The sequence below is a fragment of the Arachis hypogaea genome, chromosome 10 (genome assembly GCF_003086295.3).
Source record: "Arachis hypogaea cultivar Tifrunner chromosome 10, arahy.Tifrunner.gnm2.J5K5, whole genome shotgun sequence".
In the NCBI taxonomy this organism is placed as follows: domain Eukaryota; kingdom Viridiplantae; phylum Streptophyta; class Magnoliopsida; order Fabales; family Fabaceae; genus Arachis; species Arachis hypogaea.
Genome location: NC_092045.1, coordinates 76474199 through 76498560, shown reverse-complemented (window position 1 = coordinate 76498560; position 24362 = coordinate 76474199). Strand labels below are relative to the sequence as shown.

Here is a 24362-nt window from a genome sequence, read left to right as displayed (position 1 = left end):
CGACGCATGGGAGAAGAATGTGCAATGGCAGCGTCGAGAGCAAGGGGCAACGCAAGGAAGAAGAAGATGTAGCGGCGGCGTCGGTTGCAGGGAATACAGGGGCGGTGCGACGCATGGGAGAAGAAGATGCAGCGGCAGTGCGCGCGTGTTGCTTCTTTAAACGGTAGCGGCAGCGGTGAGGTCTATTGGTGACGGCGCGACAGGGAAGGGGAGTGAAGTGGCTGCAATAAAAGGGAGAGAAAGGAGGAAGGTGAGAAGATAGGATTGTGGTGGATAAATGGGGATGGAATATTTTTTTGTTCTAGTGGGTCTGGAGTGCAGCCCATTATTCATGTTGTTCGCACCCCATTGTCTGCCTAGCTGAATTCTATCAAAAGGAAGTTTATGTGGTGTAGCGATCTAAATTTCTAATCAATTGAATTGTTTAGTTATATACCTAAATTTTAGACACTTGAGTATTTTAGTATTTCAATTCATTGTAAAGAATAAAAAAATTATATTATTGTACTCAACAAGAAAGTAAACTTTTATTTTTCTACAAAAAATAATTTTTTGATAATATTTCAAAAATTATTAAATTATGCAGTCTTAAAATAATAAAATAAAATATTTTTCAAATTAAAAAAACGAAAGTACAAATTGCAATCTCTGTTTTGCAGGTTTCATTTAAAAAAAAAAAACTAAAATGCGAGTTGCTAAAATGTGAATCGCATTTTGACCTGAAATCATAGTAGTGTAATTACTTTATGTTTACCCATTTCAACGTGTAACACCAAAATTCTTTTAATATTATTGAAATAAATTAGCCTCTAAATCTACCCCTTGTCTAAAATTTTTTGGCGCTGCCAAATTATCATTATGTACTCTTTCTATCGATTTTTTTCTCTCATTGTTTGGAGGCTGTTCTCCAATCCCTGTTATCAGAGGAGATTCCAAAGACATTCATACGCTTTATAATCATGTATTTCTAATGTTATCCATAGAGTAACTAAAAAAGAGTTTACTATATTTAAATAATTAACTTTAGTTTAACACTCCATACATATTTAAAATGTCAACATATGACTGACCAGTCAATGCATAGTCATGCATAACCCCAAAGACACGGCCACTAGAGAGGTAGAGACGCAAATATATATATAACTTTACAAGTAACAAATAAATATATATTATATACGTAAATAGTTATAAATCCTATTTTTCTGTACAAAAATTTATAACAATAATAAAGACGAGAAAAATATCTAAAATAAATAAACAAATTCAAATCTACAAATAAATTAATGTATATCCAAAAGTTTAGTAATATTTTCATAGACTTTTTCGTCCATTTTTTGAAAAAGATAGAACTGTAAGGAGTGAGAACCTAATCCAAAAGTTCTCCGTAGAAGAAGGAAATGTCACAAAATTAATAAAAACACAAACACCTGGTCAACTCACATCTTAAAAAAATTATCTTTATTTTAAAACATTTTTTACTTATATATAAATACATATCTTATTATTTCTTAGTTATATATGTTTTAGGAAACCCAAAATAAATCTTTAAAGTTTTTTCACAGGGATCAAAGACATGTCTAAGGATTTTCTACCCACTAAATCTCCATCACTTATTCTATTCATTCAACACATAAGGACAATACCGAATTCAATCCGCCTCAACCTCCATCACTTTGGTGTATCACCAAACACAATTAAATCAAACAATTCTATCACATAAAAGTAAACATATATAAAATATGTATCACATAATATATAATCAAATAAATCATATAAGCACAACACAACAACAAATTAAAATACACACCCAAACAAATTAAACAAATACATATGATACATGTCTGTCTTACTATATGTAAATTCACATATCATCTAGTTATTTTTATTTATGTGATATTACATAATTATGAATAAAATTACTTTACAGAATATCAAAATTAAATTCTTATTCCTATAACCAATTATGATTTTTGCCTCCCGCTATTTTGAATTTCATAGTATCACGACGACATTCATGGCGATGAAGAGGGTTTTGTCAAAAAAGTGTTATCATTCATCTCTTCATGTATTCCTAGAATTATAAGCCCACACTCAAAATGCGTGAAGCAATGGAACAAGATTATATCTATCTTTTGCTTGGTGGTAATATTTCTCGATCTATTATTTTTCTTCATACCATATGTACAAAAGATATATAATTATTTCCCTGTAACTTAATTAGTTGCATAATCTTGTAAGTTGCAATTACTAATCTTTTCTTAATACTTTTGAATTTCCTGTTCATCCTGTAGGATTTCAATTGCATTGTTATCAACTGGATAAGGACAATATCACTTGTTGTACTTAGAAGCTTGAATGATTTAGTGTATTTCTTGAACATACTTCTTCAGGTAATCTCTTAGCAAAACCTTTTTTATTAAAACCGAACATTTTGGTATCAAAGGAACAGAGTCTACAAACTCTCTTACATCTATCATATTGTTCATTAGATTAGTACATCATAGGACATTCTTAGACATGATAAATAAAAAAATACTATAATGTCTATTATTATCATGATTATAGTAGCTGTGAAATTTTGACCGCACTTAAAAAATATAATTCAGATTAAGGTAATGTTTTTTATTTATTTGATGACATTTTGAGAAAAAAGAGACTAAAGTAGTAGACACTTCCATTTGTGTTTGAAGTCTTTTTTCTTAATTTATTGCATGATAACATAGAAGTTATGAATGCTATGATTGCTGTCATTATAATGAATGTCATGTATAATAAGGATTTATTGTGCAATTCTAACTCTATCAATTTTCATCTTTACAGTTTAGGTTGGCTTATGTTTTTGCTAGTACTGGATCAAGGATGATTGATATAATTGAACATCCAGAAGAGATTGCTATGCATTATTTGCATAGCTATTTTCTTCTTGATTTATTTGTAGTGATTCTTTTACTTCAGGTAAAATTTTTCTTTCTTTTGACATTTTGGCTTACAGCCAATTTAAAAAGATGTAGAAGTTACTTTTTTTTTAATTTGTGACTTCTCAAAAAGTTATTATTATTATTATCTCGGTAAATATTATTATTTAGTATGTTGAATATCTGCAGAAATATAATACCGTTTCTTTAATGTGAATCATGAGGTTTAAAAACCTGAACATGAATACAGGACTAGTACTTTGAAAATGATAGAATTTATGATGGGTTTATTGTGTTGTAATGAAACTAGTTGTGTTGATATCTATAATGAAATATGCGTAGATAATAATATTGTTTGTGCTACCAAAGTACATGGGTTCATCAGGAGCAAATCATTCAAAGAATCTTATATTTGTAGTGATCGTTGTGCAATACATTCCCAGATTATTCAGGTTCTTGCCATTGCTAATTGGCCAATCTCCAGCAGGAATCATATTTGAGTCAGCCTGGGCAAGTTGCACTCTCAATCTTCTCATTTTTATGCTCTCTGGCCATATTGTTGGCTCTTGTTGGTATCTCTTTGAACTTCATGCGAGTCAAAACAAAGATAAAAATTTAAGTATCTTCCTCATTAAATTCCTTATTTGGAGGAAGCTTAGTTTGATAATTTCTTAAAAAATAGAAATAATTTAATTGTTATCTCTATTGTGACCAAAAAAAAAAAAACGAATCCAAAGTCTTTTATCCTTTTAAAATCCTCTTCAATCATAAATGTAACACCTTTACTATTAGAATATCACGCTTTTGGCTACACACCCTGATAGCGATGAGTATTACGACGACTTCATATATTTAATAATAAAATAGGAGTCTTTGACTCAAAATCGTATCGCTGTTTTCTTTTTGATAAAAACAGAAATACTTTTTAACTGAAAATTAAATAAGCATATACATATATACAAAACTTCTTATTCAAGCAATTTACAAATATTATATACATACATGTTTATTACAGTCACGACTCCTAACCCTCTTATAAGAATATAATAATAAAGGTGAGGGAAAATCTATAACATATATATACAAACAAAAAACATATCTAAGAACTTAATAAAAATTTCACAAGCTTCCTCATCAGTCCTGAAAAGATAAAACTGTAGGAGGGTGAGAACATCGTCCTCGAAAGAGTTCTCAGGAGGGTTTAAGAATTGTCATAAGAATATACATACAAAGAGAAGAATTTATTTCAAGGCAGTGTTTATCGTTTGTCTTATGAATATTTTAAAAACCAACAACTAATCATCCAAAACCTTTTCAAAACCAATATTTAATTATTCAGAAAATCCAAAACCTTTTTTTACTTATAAGAAAATCTTAATTAGTTTCCTAGGTTGTATGAATGACCAACCCGTTCCAAGAATATGTTCATTAAGTCTATGCTGAACTAGTTTAATTTTTCATATTTTCTTAAAACCTCAATCAGAAACCAATCACGGCCCCATCTCAGGCAACTCAAACAAATCAACAATCAAATCATCAATACCCAATCTCAAAGGTACCACAACAGAAACAAACACAAGTAAAAACAGACAAGGAAAGCATAGATATAGATAACTGTTATAGCAAATAGTTTAGATAGCAGTTAATAAAAGTTAAGCAATTAGGCAAATCAAAACAAATTCAAACTCAAACAATGCATACAATACATATGATGAATGTCTGTCCTATGGCTGATGAGCTAATTTGTCGGTTATACAGCCAACTCGACATGTCCTGGTAGCTAAACATTGGACAGTCCCTTTGTACGCGCATCCCTATACTCAATAACATCCATAAAAAAATCTCAAGCTCATGCATATATATATATATATATATATATGCATGCCCATGGGGGAATTCAGGAAGTTAAAGTACCCGGTCACATCTTACATACAGAGGATCAATAATTTATCTCAATTTTGCAAGTCTCATATACTTTTAATTCATTATCATCATCAATTTCTTCTTTTCTAAATAATTCACTTCAAACAAAACCTCCAATTTTCATAAAAGTTTCGGAAACATCCCCTCTAAAACTCGAACTCTGCCACCCTTCTCGGGTCCCATTAAAACATTCCTCAAATCCTTCTCATTCATTTCCAAATAGCAAATCATTTTCAATAATCAAACCGTTTCCAAATATCGAACCCTTTTCAAATTTGTTTTAAATCAAATTTCAATATTAAATTTCTTTTGGACCAAACTAATTTCAATATTAAAATCTTTCAAAAATCAAATCATTTTCAAAATTAAATTAAATTCAAAATTAAATATTTTCAAAAGTCAACTCATTTTCAATAACAAAACATTTCCAAATCTTAAGAAAACTAATTTGGCCATCACCAATTTAATAAAATCAATAACTCAAAATATTCAACATTTTCAAATAGTCAATAATTTCACCAGTCAAACAATTTCAATCATCCAGAGCAGCTCAATTTAGTCCATAAGACTTACGAAATCACAAAACATATACTTTCGCATTAATATCAACTTGTAATAATTCTTGAAAGTAAAATAAATTTAATAAGTTTAAGAAAAGTGTCCCTACCTTGAATAATCGAAACTCATAAACCAAACATGTATACAGGAACAGAATTAAATAGTCTCACCACAAAAAAACAAAGCAACAGTGACCTTTGAACCTATCAGGCGGCAGGTCCGGCAGCTACCTGCAATGACGGCGGCTACCTAAAGCTCCAGTGGTGGATTTTTGATGACTAGAGATGAAACAACGCGGTTGTAACGGAAATCAAATACAAAAATATTCCCAGAAATTAAAAGAAATTGAAATTAGAGGGGAGAACGCCCTTAACAGAGGCTCAGTGATGCAACTCGTAACAGTGGCGACGATGGTGGCTCCACGAACGGCGACTTGGCGCAGCAGTGTGAACAACGCCTCCTCCTTCTCCCTCCATCTTCCTCCCTCCACGGGTCTGTCCCTCTCGCACGTTCTCAGCGGCAGTAGTGATGGGAGATGCGATAGCGGTAGAAGCTGGCAGCAACAGCGTAGGCTCGCGATGGAGACGACGACAACAGCGACTTCCCTCAGTGACGGCGACAGCGATGGAGTAGGACACGATGGCAACCACCAAACGTGACAGCGTCTTCTCCCTCTTGGGCATGGCTCGTGTTTTCCTCTCTCCTTGGTGCCACTTACCCTCGGCCTCCTTTCTTCGTGCATTATGACGGTGTGGCAGCAGTGATGCCCGCCGGAGCTATCCTCCCTCTTTCCCTCTCCTCCTTCTTCTTCTCTTTCCCTTTCTCCCTCCAATGTTTCTTTCTTTCTTTCTGAATTTCCAATGCTGGTGTGTTGTGTTTTGGGAAAGGGAATGACAGTGGGGTAAAGGAGTTAGGGTTAGGATTAGGGTTTTTAATTTGGGATTAGGGTATATAATTTGGGAATTTAGGGTTAAAATTAGAGTTTGGTAAGTTTAATAAATTTAGGATATATTGTTTTAATTTGAAATCTAATTTAATCCCTTAAAATTACTTCTAAAAAATATTACTTAATTATCAATTTGCCAATTGGCTTTTAATCAAGTATTGTAATCTAAAATTAGAGATAATATAATTTATTTTCTTTATTTATAAAATTAAAGTATTAAATTCCAAAATCTCAATTATTTAAACTAAATCATATAAAATTCTTATCCTTTACAAATGCTAAGTTTTATAATTTAAATATAGAAAATTATTCAATAATTATAAAATTAAGTAAAAGTTCTAGTTTAATTATTAAAACTTGATTTAATTACTTTTAGTAAAATAATTTCTGAAAATAAAATTTTTAATGAATAAATAAATTAAAATTAGCTCGTATTAAGATTCTTTCAAAAATTCTGGGTCTTACATTCTACCCACATTATAAAATTTTTTGTCTTAAAAAATTAAAGTAATACACAAGATATTATACAATTTTAATATTTTTCTTTTGAATACTTTAGAAAAGCAAGAAGTCTTAGCATATATATTAATTTTTCAAATACCAGATAAGCCATAAGACTTAGATATAAGGGTAGGGTGTGGTGTAAAGCAGAAGTTGCAAGATAGGCTCAAAACAAAGAGGTTACATGGTGTCAACATCAAGGGTTTTAACATAGCTCACCATCATAACTCTCAACTGTACTTTATCGCACAATTCATCCAAAAGTTCTCAACCTCATCAATTATTTTGCAAACCCATAACCGGTCACAAACCTAATATCAACAAAATTCTGTCGTGTAAAACAAAGCTCTACAATATCCTGTGGCATCACACACTTACAAGTTTCACCTTTTGCATCCACCAACCATATTCTAAGAACTAACGTATCGCTTACTATATCTAAAGGTCGCACGTGACACTTAAACAAACCTCGAGTTTACTCAGAAGGACATAAGATTTTAGAAAGGAATGACAAGTGACAAGGACTGTACTTGTAAGGATATAAAAGAATGAATGAAATTACAGGTAAGCAAGGATATATAAATAATGAAGATTGTCGGAAAGGTATCAATTAACAACGACAAGGATAACTCTTGAATTAAAAAAATTTCAATAGGATCAATAAGAAGAAAAATAGTGCATTAGTTTGAAACAGATTTCAAGCTGAGTCGAAGAAGTATAAGATTTTATATATAGAAATGGAATGATTAAAGACAATAGTGACGCATTGCAGCAGAACAACTTCAGATTACTACAAGGGTTTTTTAGCTCGTGGAGAAATATGAGGTCAACAACCGTGTTACAAGAGTTTTTTAACATAGTTGAAAATATAAACAGATCAAGATATGTGTAAGGTACAGATTGTGAACAAAGAAATATAAACTACATCTCGACAAAATGAAAAGGATAAACGATACTTCAAATTACATGACACGATTAGAATGTATAAGCCAATACTGCCTAATTAAAAGGAGCACTTAACATTTTTAAAGATTTAAGGATCCGTGTCGTATGAAAAAATTTTCAATTTCATGTCAAAGAGTACAAAATTTATGAAGAGAAGTACAACGACAAGGATAGACGCTCCTAAAGGTTCAAGCAGTAGTTTACAAATAAGAGACGGACGTATTGAGAATTTAAAGAACTTCAATGGAGACAATGAGAGAAAAAACTTTGCATTTGTTAGAATTGAAGTCAAATTGAATCAAAGTACAAGATTTACAAGAAGAGAATGATCAAAGTCAATAGCGCCATTTACCGAATTCAAAAAAATGTTTAGGAACACAACCAAATAACATGTCCACAGGGAAATAAAAAAACATAAGGAGGAATTATTTTACCTTTTAAAAAAGAAAAGATATGAATTAAATATTTTTTAGAAGAATTAGGAAGAGTATAAATGTTTGCGTTATATCAAAACATATTCAAGTTGAAATAAGTTATGTAAACTTTGTAAAATGAAGGTTGTTTGGAACAAGGACAAAAATTTTCCTTCAAAAATCTTGGAGGATATTTAGGTACATAACCAAATAAAGATTTGCATAAAAATGGCAACAAAGTTGGTAAGAATCAAATTGCATTTAAATAAAGAATCGAAAGTAAAATTTTCTATAAATCAGTAAAAGAGTAGGCGTGCATTGCAAACATATTGGTTTAAATCATATAAAGAAGTTTAGAAGTTCATGTAAGGAAGTGCATGTAAAAGTAAAGATGATACTTATCAAAAAAATTTAAAAATTGGTTGTGGACAAAATCAGGCAAAGGACGGATCAATCAAAACTTCTTCAAAAAGATCCAAACAAAATTTCAAAAGAATGCCATAAGATATGGTGTAGCAAAACGATTTTGGAGATTATCAAGGAATTATGTTTTCCATATAGAGAAACGCAAAATTGAAAGTCGTGATGTCAAGAATCTACAAGATAGCTAAGAGTATGGTCAGAGCAGAATACGCATAAGATGTAGAATATGAAACTAGAGAGTCAAATCGTACATTAAGAAAGAATCTAATTCAAAAAATTTTGATAGAAAGAATAAGAGAAAAGATGATATATTGATCGAAGCAATTTCCGACTGAATTAAAATATAAAGTCCACAAATAAAGACAGCTCAGGTCAATGACAATATTTTCAAAAATTTAAAGGTCGTTCTTTATACTGAAATAAGTTCGAGCTTGAATCAAAAGGTATAAGATTCATAAAGAGAAATATAAGGAATTACAAGGATGATTATTCACAACCTAACAAGGATATATATATATATATATATATATATATATATATATATATATATATATATATATATATATATATATATATATATATATATATATGAAAAATGAATGAAAGATGATCAAATCATGTCTTAAGGAAGAAATTCGAAGCAAAGAATTCCAATGCAAACAATAAAAGGAAAAACTAGATATCAAATCACGTGACACAAATAAAAATTATACTTTGAAATGGAATTAACTCGAAACCTGTAACGTTCTCCAATCCTCGTGGTATGCGTTATCTATTACTTCTATTTAGTCTATGATGACCTATTAACTTTTTCGTACACATAAACCATCAACATTAAGTTGGCCAGACTTAACATTAGCAGTTATGAAATGGTAAACTAACAGCGTTATTCAATAGACAGTCATGTGTGTGAAGCTCTAATTCTTGTCATCCGAACAAGACCTATAACATCACAGACATTCAGAGTATGCAATAAAACATAGTCAATCCATTCCCAAGCACTAATTAGGATAAACTGCTCTGATACCATAATGTAACACCCTTACTATCAGAATGTTACGCTTCCAGCTATACACCCTAGTAGCGAGGAGTATTACGACGACTTCATATATTTAATAATAAAATAGGAGTCTTTGACTCGAAATCGTATCACTGTTTTCTTTTTAACAAAAATGAAAATACTTTTTAACTGAAAATTAAATAAGCACATACATATATACAAAACTTCTTACTCAAGCAATTTACAAATATTATATACATACATGTTTATTACAGTCAGGACTCCTAACCCTTTTACAAGAATATAATAATAAAGGCAAGAAAAAGTCTATAACATATGTAAACAAACAAAAAATAACAAATTTAAAAACTTAATAAAAACTCCACAAACTTCCTCGTTTGTCCTGAAAAGATAAAACTGTAAGGGATGAGAAAATCATCCTCGAAAGGGTTCTCAGTAGAGGGTTTAAGGATTGTAATAAAAAGATACGTATAAAGAGAAGAATTGATTTCAAGGTAGTGATTGTCGTTCGTCTTATGAATCTTTTAAAAACCAATAGCTAATTATCCAAAACCTTTTCAAAAATCAATATTTAATTATTCAGAAAATCCAAAACTTTTTTTTTCTTATAAGAAAATCTTAATTAGTTTCCTAGACTATATGAATGATCAACCTGTTCCAGGTATAGGTTCATTAAATCTATGCTATATCAGCTTGATTTTTTATACTTTCCTAAAACCTTAATCAGAAACCAATCACGGTCCCAGCTCAAGCAACTCAAACAAATCAACAATCAAATCATCATTTCATCATCAATACCTAATCTCAAAGGTACACAACCAAAACAAACACAAATAAAAACAGACAAAGAAAACACATGTATAGATAGCAGTTACAGCAAATAGTTCAGATAGTAGTTAATAAAAGTTAAGCAATTAGGCAAATCAAAACAAATTCAAACTCAAACAGAGCATATAAATGCATATGATGAATGCCTATCCTATGGCTGAGGAGCTTATCTGTCGGTTATACAGCCAACCCGACATATCCTGATAGCTAACCATTGGATAATCCTTCTGTACGCGCATCCCCAAGCTCAATAATATCCATGAAAAAAAATCTCAAACTCATCCATGGGGGAGACAAACTCCAAGCTCATATATATATATATATATATATATATATATATATATATATATATATATATATATATATGCCCATGGGGGAACCCGAGGAGTTAAAGTGCCCGATCACATCTTATATACAGAGTATAAACGATTTGTCTCAATTTTGCAAGTCTCATATACTTTTAATTTATTATAATCATTAATTCCTTCTTTTCTAAATAATTCACTTCAAGCGAAACCTCCAATTTCTATAAAAATTTCGACAACACATCCCCTCTAAAACTCGGACTCTGTCACCCTTCTCGGGTTCCATCAAACTATTCCTCAAACCTTTCTCAATCATTTTCAATAATCAAACCATTTTTAAATATCGAATCCTTTTCAAATTTGTTTGAAACTAAATTCTGATATCAAATCAGGTTCACTATGAAACCAAATTTCAATATTAAATCTCTTTCAGACCAAACCAATTCCAATATTAAATTCTTTCTAAAATCAAATAATTTTCAGAATTAAACTAAATTCAAATATTAAATCTTTTCAAAAGTCAACTCATTTTCAATAACAAAATATTTCAAATATCAAGAAAACTAATTCGGCCACTATCAAGTTAACAAAATCAATAATTCAAAATATTCAACCCTTTTAAACAGTCAATTATTTCACCAGTCAAAGAATTACAATTACCCAGAGCAGCTCAATTCAGTCCATAAGACTTACAAAATCACAAAAATATACTTTTCGCATTAATATTGATTTGTAACAATTCTTAAAAGTAAAATAAGTTTAAGAAAAATGCCCCTACCTCGAATAATTGAAACCCATAAACAAAACGTGTCAAGAATCTCCTTTTTATTCTTAACTCGCAGTAGAAATTTTGTTGATTTCCAGTCAATATCAACATCAACAAACAAGGTTCACAACAATGAATTATCTGATATAAATTGGGATTAACGTGGAGTGGATATTAAACAAAATTAGAACATAATTGTTAATAGAGTATTACAATATACAGGAACAGAACTAAATAGTCTCACCCCGAGAAACAAAGCAGCAACAACATCTGAACCGATCAGGCGGCAGCTCCAGCAACTGTCCAATGACAGCGGCTACCTAAAGGTTCGGTGGTCGATTTCTGATGACTAGAAATGCAACAACACGGCTGTAACAAAAATCAATGACAATATTCCCAGAAATTAAAGGAAATTGAAATTAGAGGGAAGAACTCACCTCCCTCCTTTCAAGGAAGTGAGCCTCAGACCATATGTAGTTCTCGGTCGTGTTTTTATAAAGTTTCTGTCAGGTATTTTTGTGGTCTTTTTTACACCAATATTTATTTACTACTTATATCTATTTTGGGTGTATAGCTCAATTGGTAGAACGTTGGGCTTTTAACCTAATGGTCACAGGTTCAAGTCCTGCTATATCCAAACCTACCTTACACTATACCTATTAATTAATAAGGATGCGTAGTAACGTTCAAAGATCACTCTTTGACCTTAAGACTCGTTGAAGCGACTTTGCCCTTTAAGTGAGAACACCTTTACCAGCAGTGGATTTCGGTTTTTCTACGACAGAGGCTCGGTGACGCAACCCGTAACAACGGCGACGATGGTGGCTCCACGAACGGCAACTAAGTACAGTAGCATGAACATCGCCTCCTCCTTTCCCTTTTGTCTTCCTCCCTCCACGCGTCTGTCCCTTTCGCACGTTCTCAACGGCGGAAGTGATGGGAGATGCGACGGCTGTGGAAGCTGGCAGTAATAGCGCAGGCTCGCGATAGAGACGACGATGACGGCAGCTTCTCTCAACGACGGCGACAGCGATGGAGCAGGACGTGATGGGAACCACCAAACGCGGCGGCGTGTTCTCCCTCTCGGTTGTGGCTTGCGTCTTCCTCTCTCCTTGGCGCCGCTCACCCTCGGCCTCCCTTCTGCGTGCGTCACGACGGCGCGACGGTAGTGATACCCACCGGCGCCATCCTCCCTCTTCCCCTCTCCTCGTTCCTCTTCTCTTTCCCTTTCTCCCTCCACGTTTCTTTCTTTCCTTCTTTCTTTCCGATGCTGATGTGTTGTGTTTTGGGGGAGGAAATGGCAGTGGGGGTAAAGGGGTTAGGGTTAGGATTTTTAATTTGGGAATTAGGGTTTTGATTTGGGAATTTAGGATTAAAATTGGAATTTGGTAATTTTAATAAAATTAGGATATATTGTTTTAATTTAAAATCTAATTTGATTTCTTAAAATTACTTCTAAAAAAATATTACTTATCAATTTGTCAATTAATTTTTAATCAAGTATTCTAAGTTAAAATTAGAGATAATATAATTTATTTTTTAGTTTATAAAATTAAAGTATTAAATTCTAAAATTTTAATTATTTAAATTAAATTATATAAAATTTTTATTTTTTAAAAAATTATTCAATAATTATAAAATAAAGTAAAATTTTTTGTTTAATTATCAAAACTTGATTTAATTACTTTTAATAAAATAATTTTTAAAAATAAAGTTTTTAACAAATAAATAAATTAAAATTAAGTCATAGTGAGATTTTTCTGAAAAATTATGAGTCTTACAATAAATGTGTTTCATTAAAGGACAACTAATACCATTTGTTCCCTCGTTTTTGTTGCAGCGAGATAATCAATGTTTGGTAGACGCTTACCATAATGCTAAGATCATTGGTTGCATGAGATATGTGAATTGTGGAAAAGGACATTCCTCTTACCAGACACAAGATTTGTGGACAAACAAAGTAAATGCCACATCTTGTTTGAATTCGTTGTCTGGTGCTTTTGATTATGGGATCTATGCCGATGTTGTTCGACTTACTACAAGAAGCAACTTGATAAAAAAATATTTGTATGCACTTTTTTGGGACTTCTAGGTATAGTTTATCTTCTATTGCTAATATCATTGTTCTTTCTAATAATAGTAACTTAAATGTTCCTAAATACAACAAATCAGTACTCTTGCTGGTAATCTAACCCTAAGTGATTTTGAGTTGGAAGTCCTTTTCACGATGATAATCATAGGACTGGGGCTCTTGCTTTTTGTGCTTCTCATTGGTAACATACAAAACTTTCTTCAAAGTCTCGGACAAAGGTAAAATTCTGCTCTTTCACTCCAAGTCTTCCTTACTTGTTTGATCAATGATGACAATGTTTTTCTTATTCTTATGTTATTCAATTTTTTTGTACAATTAGCTCAATATGGAAATTTAGTTGTAGTGAGATGTGACTCGTATTGTCATTTTCTTTAATTGAAATATTTAAGGTGGACAAAGAAGTAGTCCACTCTAAATGGGTGTTTTGCTCCGATGCATATTGCAAGCATGCAGAGATAGAGAGAGAGAGAGAGAGAGAGAGAGAAATCAATATGCGAGTCCCTCTTTTATTTTTTTTGTTTTTGGTGAGCGCCCTTTGTATTCTATGTACTATTTTAATTTGTACGTGAGTGTTTTCCCTAAATATTATAACTATATATAAGGCATTGTTTTGTCCTCATTGATCATTTCTAAAAACCATGCTATAGTCCTACTAAGCAAATTTTAGATGCAACTCTTACTGCTAATACATAAGTGAATGATCAAGTTTAGACTTTGAGAAAGCTTAATGATCAAGTTTGTTGTTGGTTGTTTTGGATAAAGCTATGGATATTTCATGATGCATATCCTTTTTTTCTTTTGTTGTTATTGCTAATGGAAAACTTAGATTCTGGTTTAAAGGTCAAAGAAGTTTGAGACAGTGAAATCCTTTATTTCTTTTCCCTTTTATCTTAGGTATTTAGTTTCCAGTTATCCTTTTGTGATGTTACGGTTCATAAGAGAGGCTAATGTATTTAAAGTCCCTTCTTCCTTTGCTTAATTCTTGTAATTTCTCCAATGTTCATGTAATTTCTTCCTTCTAAGGTCAAACATTTGTTTGGACTATAGCTCTTAATAGGATTTAACACTAATAATATGGTCCAAAAGAAGGGCCTCTCATTGCTTGGTCTCCTTAAGATGTCTATATATTTTGAAATCTCTGTGTCGTTTACCTAAAGAAGTAACTTATTCAGAGTTACCCATGTACTATTCTTTCAAGTTTCTCTTGATAAAATGATTTCATCCATTTTGCTAAATAAAATAGTATGTGTTTTCATCCATTTTGTTTACACTTTACAGAATACTAAAAATGCAACTTAGAAGCCGTGAAGTTGAGCAATGGATGAACCAGTTTCACTTATCAGAAGATCTAAGAAAATAAGAAGGCACGCAATAAAATTATTTCAACAAAGCACATCCACATTGCCAAAAATATATTTTTCAATTGGGTAATTTGGTTTATTTTTTTTCATTGACTCACTATTATTTTTTTTCCTTTTCCTTTTCTTCTCTTATGGGCAATAAAGATAAGCAATGTGTTATTTCAATGACACAGTTTCAAACCTAACTCAATTAACAATGTCGTCTATAAGGAGTAATGCGAGAATATCAAATATTTTTAGTCAATGTCACTTAAGTTTTATAAAATTATTTTATTTATTTTTAAATTCTAGATTCTAAATTATAAATCCTAAAAAATAATCGACTAAAGTTAGCTAAGTGAAATTTGATTCCCTGTATTTTGTCGTCTATAATATTAAATGCTCTGAATACATAGTATGCCTTATATTTTTCATTTTTATTTGGGTTGCCTCATGAAAATGTTGACCATATTTTATATAGACGAGTGAGAGAAAATATTTCTTTAAAGCAGGAGAATCAGATATGCCAAAATGTATAATTGGATGGCAACAATAGGAATGAATGCACAAATGCTAATGGAGATTGGAGAATATGCCAGAAGATTTGAAGAGAAATATAAGACGTCATCTCTTCGAATCTATTAAGAAAGTAAGCATTATTTATAGCATATGACTAGTTATATACATATATTAACACCAATTAACCATCTTCACATTTTTAAGTGAATCATAATTTTAGAGTTTAGATGTTGGATAAACTTTATAATCTCACCCTATGTTAAAAATGATGTATTTGTAGTATATTATTCAAGTCCTTACTCTTTAGGAGCAGTTTGAAAAGTTTCTTTCGCCATAACATAACACTAACATCATGCAGGTGGTGGATAGGTAAGAAACAATTGGAGAGAATATTAGGAACTAATATAAAAGAAAGAGTGAAAGGTGAGTAAAAGAAATAATTATAGATTAGAGAAGATTAGTAAGGTTGGACATATATATAATATCTTCCATCTTATTATAATGTTAGTTATGTAATTGCACTCTTTATAGTGTAACAAAATTAATTTGGTACTGAAATGGTAAAATATTAAAATTATAAAAGAACATAAGTGGTTAGCTTATTATAGAAGGAGAGTTCTATGGTGCGTAAAAAATTGGTGCCTAACTTGCCTAAAAAGTGAGAAAAAAGTGTAGACCTTACTTTCTGTATTTTATGATGTAGTGTAAAAATTAGATATGGTAGACAACACACCATTATAAAATTGACTTTGATCTCAACTTTTATATATTATTAAGAGATAGAAAATAAATATAAATAGGTAGAAGATAGATTGATTTAACAATCTTTTATAACGTTAATTATAAACTTTTAAACCATAAGAATTTAACTAAAAATGAAGTGAGACTATATAAATATTTAAGGGTAACTAACTGTAAAAATCATTTTGGAGGCAAGCCTGTTTCATTCATTGTGAAATGAAACAAAATCAATGGTACTACAACACTAAACATTAGCCCATGTATATTTAAAAACAAAATCCTGAAATTAAAGTTATGTGAGAAAAAAGCAAAAATCTTGAGTATCTATATTTTATGCAGATTCGATTTTTCAGCTTAATGGATGAGCCTATTTTAAACGCCATTTGTGAGAAGCTTAGGCAAAAAAATATACTTAAAAAAAGTACTATTTTGCATCCTGGTGATTTGGTAGAGAAAATGTTCTTTGTTTTGTGTGGGGAATTGAAGAGTATTGGCAAAGATAGAACTAGAGTTTTTTTAACTGAAAGAGATGCTTGTGGTGAAAAATTTTTAGTATGGTGTCTTGAAAATTCTTTAGTTAGCACAGGTATAGCTACATGAATATTCAATATTGTGAAAACAACTTCAACTTTTCATTTAAGTATTTGAAATTTTAACTATGCTATGTCTATATAAAATCAATATACAATATATATAAAAATACCAAATATATACTAAAATGAGTTAAACTTTTTTTTTTTGAAAGATAGAAACTCAACACAATAAGTGGAGCGAACGAAACAACAAAGTACCCGCGTAAACCATAAAGTAAAAATACCTAACCAATAGCTACCCATCTCAAAAACACCAATATTTATTCTCTTGTCATTTCCGACATTGCCATCAACAACAAAAAGGATCTACACCTAACCACTCCTTATAGTTCATGAAGGATATATGGATAATCTCGTCAACCCCTTTTCCTTTATTCTGAAAAATCCTTCTGTTCCTTTTTAGCCAGATGTTCCAAATAATCGCACAAAAACACATCATCCACCTCTTGCGCTCCTCTTTGCTAGCTGATATCTCAGTCCAACTTATAAAATGTTCCTTCAACGTCTCCGGACATGACCATTGTCTTTCAACAAATGATAACCAGGCACACCAAACCTGCCATGAAAAATCATAACCAAGAAACAAATAGTGACCATATTCAACATATATATTTAATATACAAATACATAGTAACTAATTTTGATATATAAATAGCATTTTTGTTTAAATTAAAAACGTGTGATTTACTTTATTTGTCTTATGATGAACTTTTTTTTGGAATTAAGAAGGATCAAATTTTAGACATTTAGATCATAAAAATTTTGATACTATGTTAGAATTTAAAAATAAAAAATTAAAAACTAATAATAAGAGATATTTAAATGATTATATTTCTATTTTTTATAATTTAATTTTTGTTACAGATGGTAAAAGGCATGGCTATCTGGACTAAGGTTACTTAGCAGAAGACGGATCCAGAAATGTTATCATGAGGGGCCAATAACATATATAATATTAAAAAATTATACAAAAAGTTATATAATGTAAAATGTATTAAAAAAATATATCGATAGAGAATTTTTTAAAATACAAAAAATATGTATGTATTTTTTATTAACGAATTAGTCGATTTTTCGTATCATAAAATTCATCGATAATAGAATATGTGTTAAATTTTTCAGCAATTTTTTTTAATATAATTAAAAGATAATTAGAAAAAAAAATCATCTTTCATTTTGTTTCTGAGTTATTCTTCACAACATTCATAGCTGAAAAAGATCTCTCAGTTGTAGTAGTTGAAACATAGAGAATTAATACCAAATGAATCAAGAATGACGCTCACAAGAAGAAAAAAATTACTTTATGAGATTTAAAAAAATTTATTTAATTTAAAAATATTAGTAATAATATTTTTATAGATTTTTTTAATATTGTTACTTACTTTTTAGATTTTAGAAATTATTAATATTTAAGTTAGATTAGACTTTTATTTATATTAAATTAAATACTAAATAAATTTTTTAAAAAATTAAACCATACTTAATAATTTATTATTATTAATATTTTTTTTAAAAAGTTGGGAGCCGAGGCCTCCACTCATCCCGTATGCCCGTCCCTAGAGCTACTCACCTAGAAACAATTACAATCCATTTCACAAGATTCTTGCAAAATTCACCTTTTTAAAGAGCATTGAGGTCATTAAATTATCTTCTTATATTTCATTTTTTTTTTGCAGTTGGTTTGGTGTGAGCCTCATCATTTTTCTTTTTCATGGGAATTTCATAGATACTATCCACATCCTAAAACTAGAACACTACTATTAGCTTAGTATGATCCTCATAAATGAATGAAAAATACTTAACCATAAAGATTTTATAATTAGGCACCGAATTCGATGGTCCCAAAATGTTTGGACCATTAAATGATTTTATAACAAAACATGTTTTTTAAATTTTTTTAACAACTGCTAAATAGTTATTTTCTAATTTTAATTACAAATTAACCCCATATATTTTATTTAGTTATAAAAACTATTTTTTATTTTATAAATTATTATTTTATCATTCATCTATTATGTTTATTAACAATCAAAATAAAAAACAATAACGAATTAGATATTCTATTGATCGTAATAAATTTTTTGACCATTCCAATGGATTAAAAGTTTATATTTGATCCGTGACGTTCGTCCAGGGCTGTGAAATTGTGTTTCTTTGAAAATCAATCGATTGGATTATCAAAACAATCGATTGAATTTCAGGTTTTCCATAACTCAATCGATTGGACTACAGGTTATTACAAAACAATCGATTGAAAATTACAAGGCAGCATGGTTTTCGCAAAAATCAATCGATTGGCCATATTACCCGATCGATTGAACGATGACTAAAATGTGGGTTTTTTAAAATTCAATCGATTGCTTATACTACCCAATCGATTGAATTCTTCAAAACAACCTGAGGTCTCACAATTCAATCGATTGGTTGTGTTATCCAATCGATTGAAGTCATCAAAACAATATGGATTTGCCCAATTCAATTGATTAGTTGTGTTACCCAATCGATTGAAAGCTTCAAAGCAATATGGATTTACCCAATTCAATCGATTGGTTGTGTTACCCAATCAATTGAAAGCTTTAACAATTTTTCTCTATTTCTATGCACTATAGAGATATTTTAGTTTAAAAAACTCATTTTTTTATAATGAAGTAATGTCATTTTCATTTATTATTTCAACAACAATGCCATACAAATTTTATGTCTTGTGAATTATATTTTATTTTATATAATTAATTTATGTAAAAAAATTTCATATCTTTTTATTTGTTTGCATTCTATTTTGTTCTTTTCATTTGTTCAAGTTTTGACCTCTCTATTGAATCTTGACTAGAAAAAAAAAATACCATGCAATATATATCAAAGCATTTTAATAATATGTTCATATATTGTTAAGACATATATGAAGTATATATATTATAAATTTTTAATCAATTCTTCCTAGATTAAAAATGGAAGCCCCCTTTCCAATCCTCCATTAGAGCGATAGGACTTTTAGACTTATCATCTTCAGATTTTACAGTTTCCTCAAGAGGCACACGATCCATTATTTCCTCATTGTAAAGTTTTAATAACGTTACTTTCATATTGTGCTCTGCATTCTGAGCCTCCAATATATCGAACATCTGTTTCACAGCTCCGGGGATGACACCAGCATCACTCGGTAATTTGCCATTCTGCACGATGAAGAGCACAGAAGGATAATTGGATTTCAATACAAAACATTTGAGCAAACCTAAAAAGCAATTAAAACAGAGAAATATTGAATATCTCCTGCACCGTCGATATCCCCGACACCACCGGTATTTCCAGTTGGGGTGTTTGATATCAATTTCTCAAAAAAAAAAGAAGCAACGAATTCCCTAAAAAAAAAATAAGAACATTCATTACCAGCCAATACATGATTTTAAAAAAGGGTAAGTCAAGAGACATTATAACTACCCAGGGATCGAGTCATAAGCCTGCACCACTCTCTCATGATACATAAAAAGATTGATACACGATTCCAATGGTGGGATTGAATAATTGGTGATAGATTATTCACCAATTTATAATGTTAATATTAAAGGAAAGATAAGACTAGAGTATCTAAATAAAAATAAAGTCTTAAAAATTGAAGATAGAATTTTAAAGTTAAGATAGATGAATAATAAAATAATAATTTATAAAAACGATAAGAAAATTGAAAACGCGTAGTACACAATTCAATCTATTGGGTAACACAACCAATCGATTGAATTGAGCAAATTCATATTGCTTTGATGACTTCAATCGATTGGGTAACACAACCAATCGATTGAATTGTGAGACCTCAAGTTGTTTTGGAGCATTCAATCGATTGGGTAGTATAAGAAATCGATTGAATTTTAAAAAACCAACATTTTAGTTATCGTTCAATCGATTGATTTTTGCAAAAATCATACTGCCTTGCAATTTTCAATCGATTGTTTTGTGATAACTTGTAATCCAATCGATTGAGTTATGAGAAATCTGAAATTCAGTCGATTGATTTTCAAATAAACACGATTTCACAGCCTTGGACGAACTTCATCGATCAAATATAAACTTTTAATCGATTGAAATGTCCAAAAAGTTTATTATGATCAATGGAAGATCTAATTCGTTATTGTTTTTTATTTTGATTGTTAATAAACATAATAGATGAATGATAAAATAATAATTTATAAAATAAAAAATAGTTTTTATAATTAAATAAAATATATGGGGTTAGTTTGTAATTAAAATTAGAAAAAACTATTTAACCGTTGTTAAAAAAACTTAAAAAATATGTTTTGTTGGGATCATCGAATCCAGTGCCTTATAATTAACCTCGTAGCCTCGTTATTGATATTTCTTTTGTGCTCGTTATCTTAACTTCTCTTTTTTAAATAGGGATAAATAGTTAAAATCCTCCTCAATTTTTTTAATACATAATTATTTAAATATTTTTATAAAATTTTATATCAAATACATAAGTGATTTATCAAATGCAAAAATTATTTATTTCTTATAGAAAAATAATATTATTTTTATTGCATTTAAAATATTTTTATTATTATTATAAGTGACGGATATTTTTTGTCAGCGTGTTAAAAATTGGAAATGATTTTGATAGTTTATGTTTGTGAATAGTGTAGATGAGTCTACCTTAGAGAGTTAAATAAATTTATTATCTGTAAAAAGTACTATTCTATTACGTTCATGTGATTTTTGCTAGTATATTATTTTGAAATGCAGTATTTCTGATGTAGTCTCTCATAATTTGTGATATTTAAGTTTGAATCACCTTATTTGAGATCCGCTGCAGCAATACAAATTCAAGTTATACAGAGAAGATATGAGAAAAAATAACTAAAATGTGCTCTCTTACCAGAAAATTGCTATTAGAAATTAGACTACAAATACTATAAAGAGTGTTGAACTCATGATCACATCCGATTTCTAATTTAAGTAGTGGAAACTAGCTAAGAAGAATACTCAATTTTTGTTGCTTTGCTCAATTCTACCTTTCTAATTGTTCATTTTTATAATATTGAATCCAAGATAAATTTTATTTCTAGCCGAAAGTGAGTATCATATCATGGGAATTGAGGCTATTCTGGCAAAAGTATAAAACTACAATAGGGGTGAGTATGGGTAGTGGGTATCCGATTATCCGTCCGAATCCGAATCCGAACCAATTAAGTTGGTTTTGGAACCGACGGATAATCGGGTCCAACCCGAACCAAACCGATAACATTTGCTGATGATTGGTTTGGGTATGGGTTTTGGAGGCGCGGAACTCGAACCAACTCGTAAAATCGATCATAATTAATTAAATAATATCTCACTAAAGGCGCAACCATGGAGTAAACCCAGAAAGTAGAAACCCTAGCAGAGGCAGAACTTCCTCCTACCACGCAACCAGCTTCTCCAATCTTCAGCGTCTTCTCCATTAGGCGTCAAGCGCATCGTCTTCTCCACCTCGTTCGTGGGACCATCTGGTGCATCGTCTTCTCCATTGTCTTCCTAGTAGCGGCAGTGACGCAGCAACCAACTTTCTCTATGTCGTTGGCGTCTCAGTCGGTATCTCTGTCAGCATCGTTGTTCGCGGTTCCCTCTCCAGCAGCCAGCTTCCTCCAGGCTCCAGCGTCGTCTTCTCCAGTCACTCAGTCAGGTTAGTCTATAATTTTTGGAGAATGTTATATGTTAAAGTGTTAATTATTTTATTTTCTGTTCAATTTTTGAAATTATACATTCTTAGTTTTTGTTAAATAAAGCAATCTTGATCACTCGGAAGCAATCGTGCTGTTCAATTTTTTAAATATTAATAAAATCTTGTTCTTATGTAAAAGCTAGATTTGATTTTGAACTAAGGATCTTCTATAAGCTAATTTTGATTTTGAACTTCAAAAATATTATGCTATTCATTTACTATTATAATCATGGTTTTGAAAATCGGACCGGATCGGTCGGTCAAACCCGTTCAACGGAAACCGGCAATGCAAGCGGTCTGATCCTCCACCTATAACCGTTCAAAGAAAAACCGCTGAAAAACTATTGAACCGGTCGAGAACTGACCGGTTGGACCGAACCGGTTACCAGCCGGTTCGGATAAACCTACGCTGTTTTTTAATTTGTAAAAAAAAAAGGGAACCACGCGTGAACCAAACACCCCCTTTCTTTCCCCAATCATTCATTCATTTAATCATTTGTCACTATATTCCCTGTACTGGAGATTGGAGAACTTTGAAGTGAAGGAACCCTAACCCTCCATCGTCGCCGCCGTTCCCAGGTCGTCAGCGCCACCGCCGACCCCAGGTCGTCAGTACCACCGTTCCCAGGTCGTCGAACCCTAACCCAGTAACTCGGCAGGTACTCTTCATCTTCGCTGGCTTCTCGGCACGGAACCCAGGTTAGTGGCTCGTCTTCATCTTCGGTCTTCTTCTTCAATTTTTGTTCTATTTTTCTTCAATTCTTCTTCGGTCTTGGTTTGAACTTTGAAGTTTGGTTCTTCAATTCTTCTTCTTCCGTCTTCCGTCTTGGTTTCCAGTTTGGTATTCCCTTATATTTGCTGGTGGTTAATGGTGGAAATTTTACAAATTTGAAAATTTGTATATATGGTTTTGATTGCTCTGTCTTGTATTCACTATACTCTGATTGCTCTATTAGTCAGTAATACTTACTCTGTTACTCTATTTTAGTGTTTTAGTCAGTAATACTTACTCTGATGGCTCTGATAGTGTTTTACTGGTTTACCAGTTGCTAATTGCTCCTAATTTGTTTGTTGTAATATTGTTGAATGCTGTAGGCTGATGGCTCTTAATTTTTTGGTTCAAATTTACTAATGGCTTTGTTTGTAGTTGCTGGTTTTGCTGGGTGAAGGTTTAGTGTTTTGGAATGTTTCATAATGTGCTAATGTTTGTAATTGCTGGCTTTGTTTGTAATTGTTGGGTGAAGGTTTAATGTTTTGTGATTATTGGTTAATGTTTTGATTTAGTGTTCTCTCTTTTCCAGATTTCCCTTTTTCCTGTATTTCTGCATGTTGCTGAATTGGTAATTAATAAATTTGCCCTTTTGCTGTAAATTAGGACTTTACTAGGATTTGTTAAATTTGCTGCTGTAACTTGAATTTGTTGCTGAATTTTTTGCTTCCTGATGAGCGGATAATTTATACGCTTTTTGGCATTGTTTTTAGGTAATTTTTAGTAGGATCTAGCTACTTTTAGGGATGTTTTCATTAGTTTTTATGCTAAATTCACATTTCTGGACTTTACTATGAGTTTGTGTGTTTTTCTATAATTTTAGGTATTTTCTGGCTGAAATTGAGGAACCTGAGCAAAACTCTGATAAGAAGGCTGACAAAGGACTGCTGATGCTGTTGAATTCTGACCTACCTGTACTTGAAATAGATTTTCTGGAGCTACAAAACTTCAAATGGCGCGCTCTCAACGGCGTTGGAAAGTAGACATCTAGAGCTTTCCAGAAATATATGATAGTCCATACTTTATTCGAGATTAGACGACGTAAACTGGCGCTCAACGCCAGAAACACGTC

At 31.2% G+C, this 24362-nt stretch overlaps 1 non-coding gene across 1 annotated transcript; it reads left to right on the top strand.

The window, feature by feature from the left end:
- The first annotated feature begins 12108 nt into the window (after nt 1-12108).
- On the top strand, nt 12109-12181 carry TRNAK-UUU (transfer RNA lysine (anticodon UUU)). Its single transcript has one exon. It is a non-coding gene; the product is annotated as a tRNA-Lys (tRNA).
- The last annotated feature ends 12181 nt before the right edge of the window (nt 12182-24362 follow it).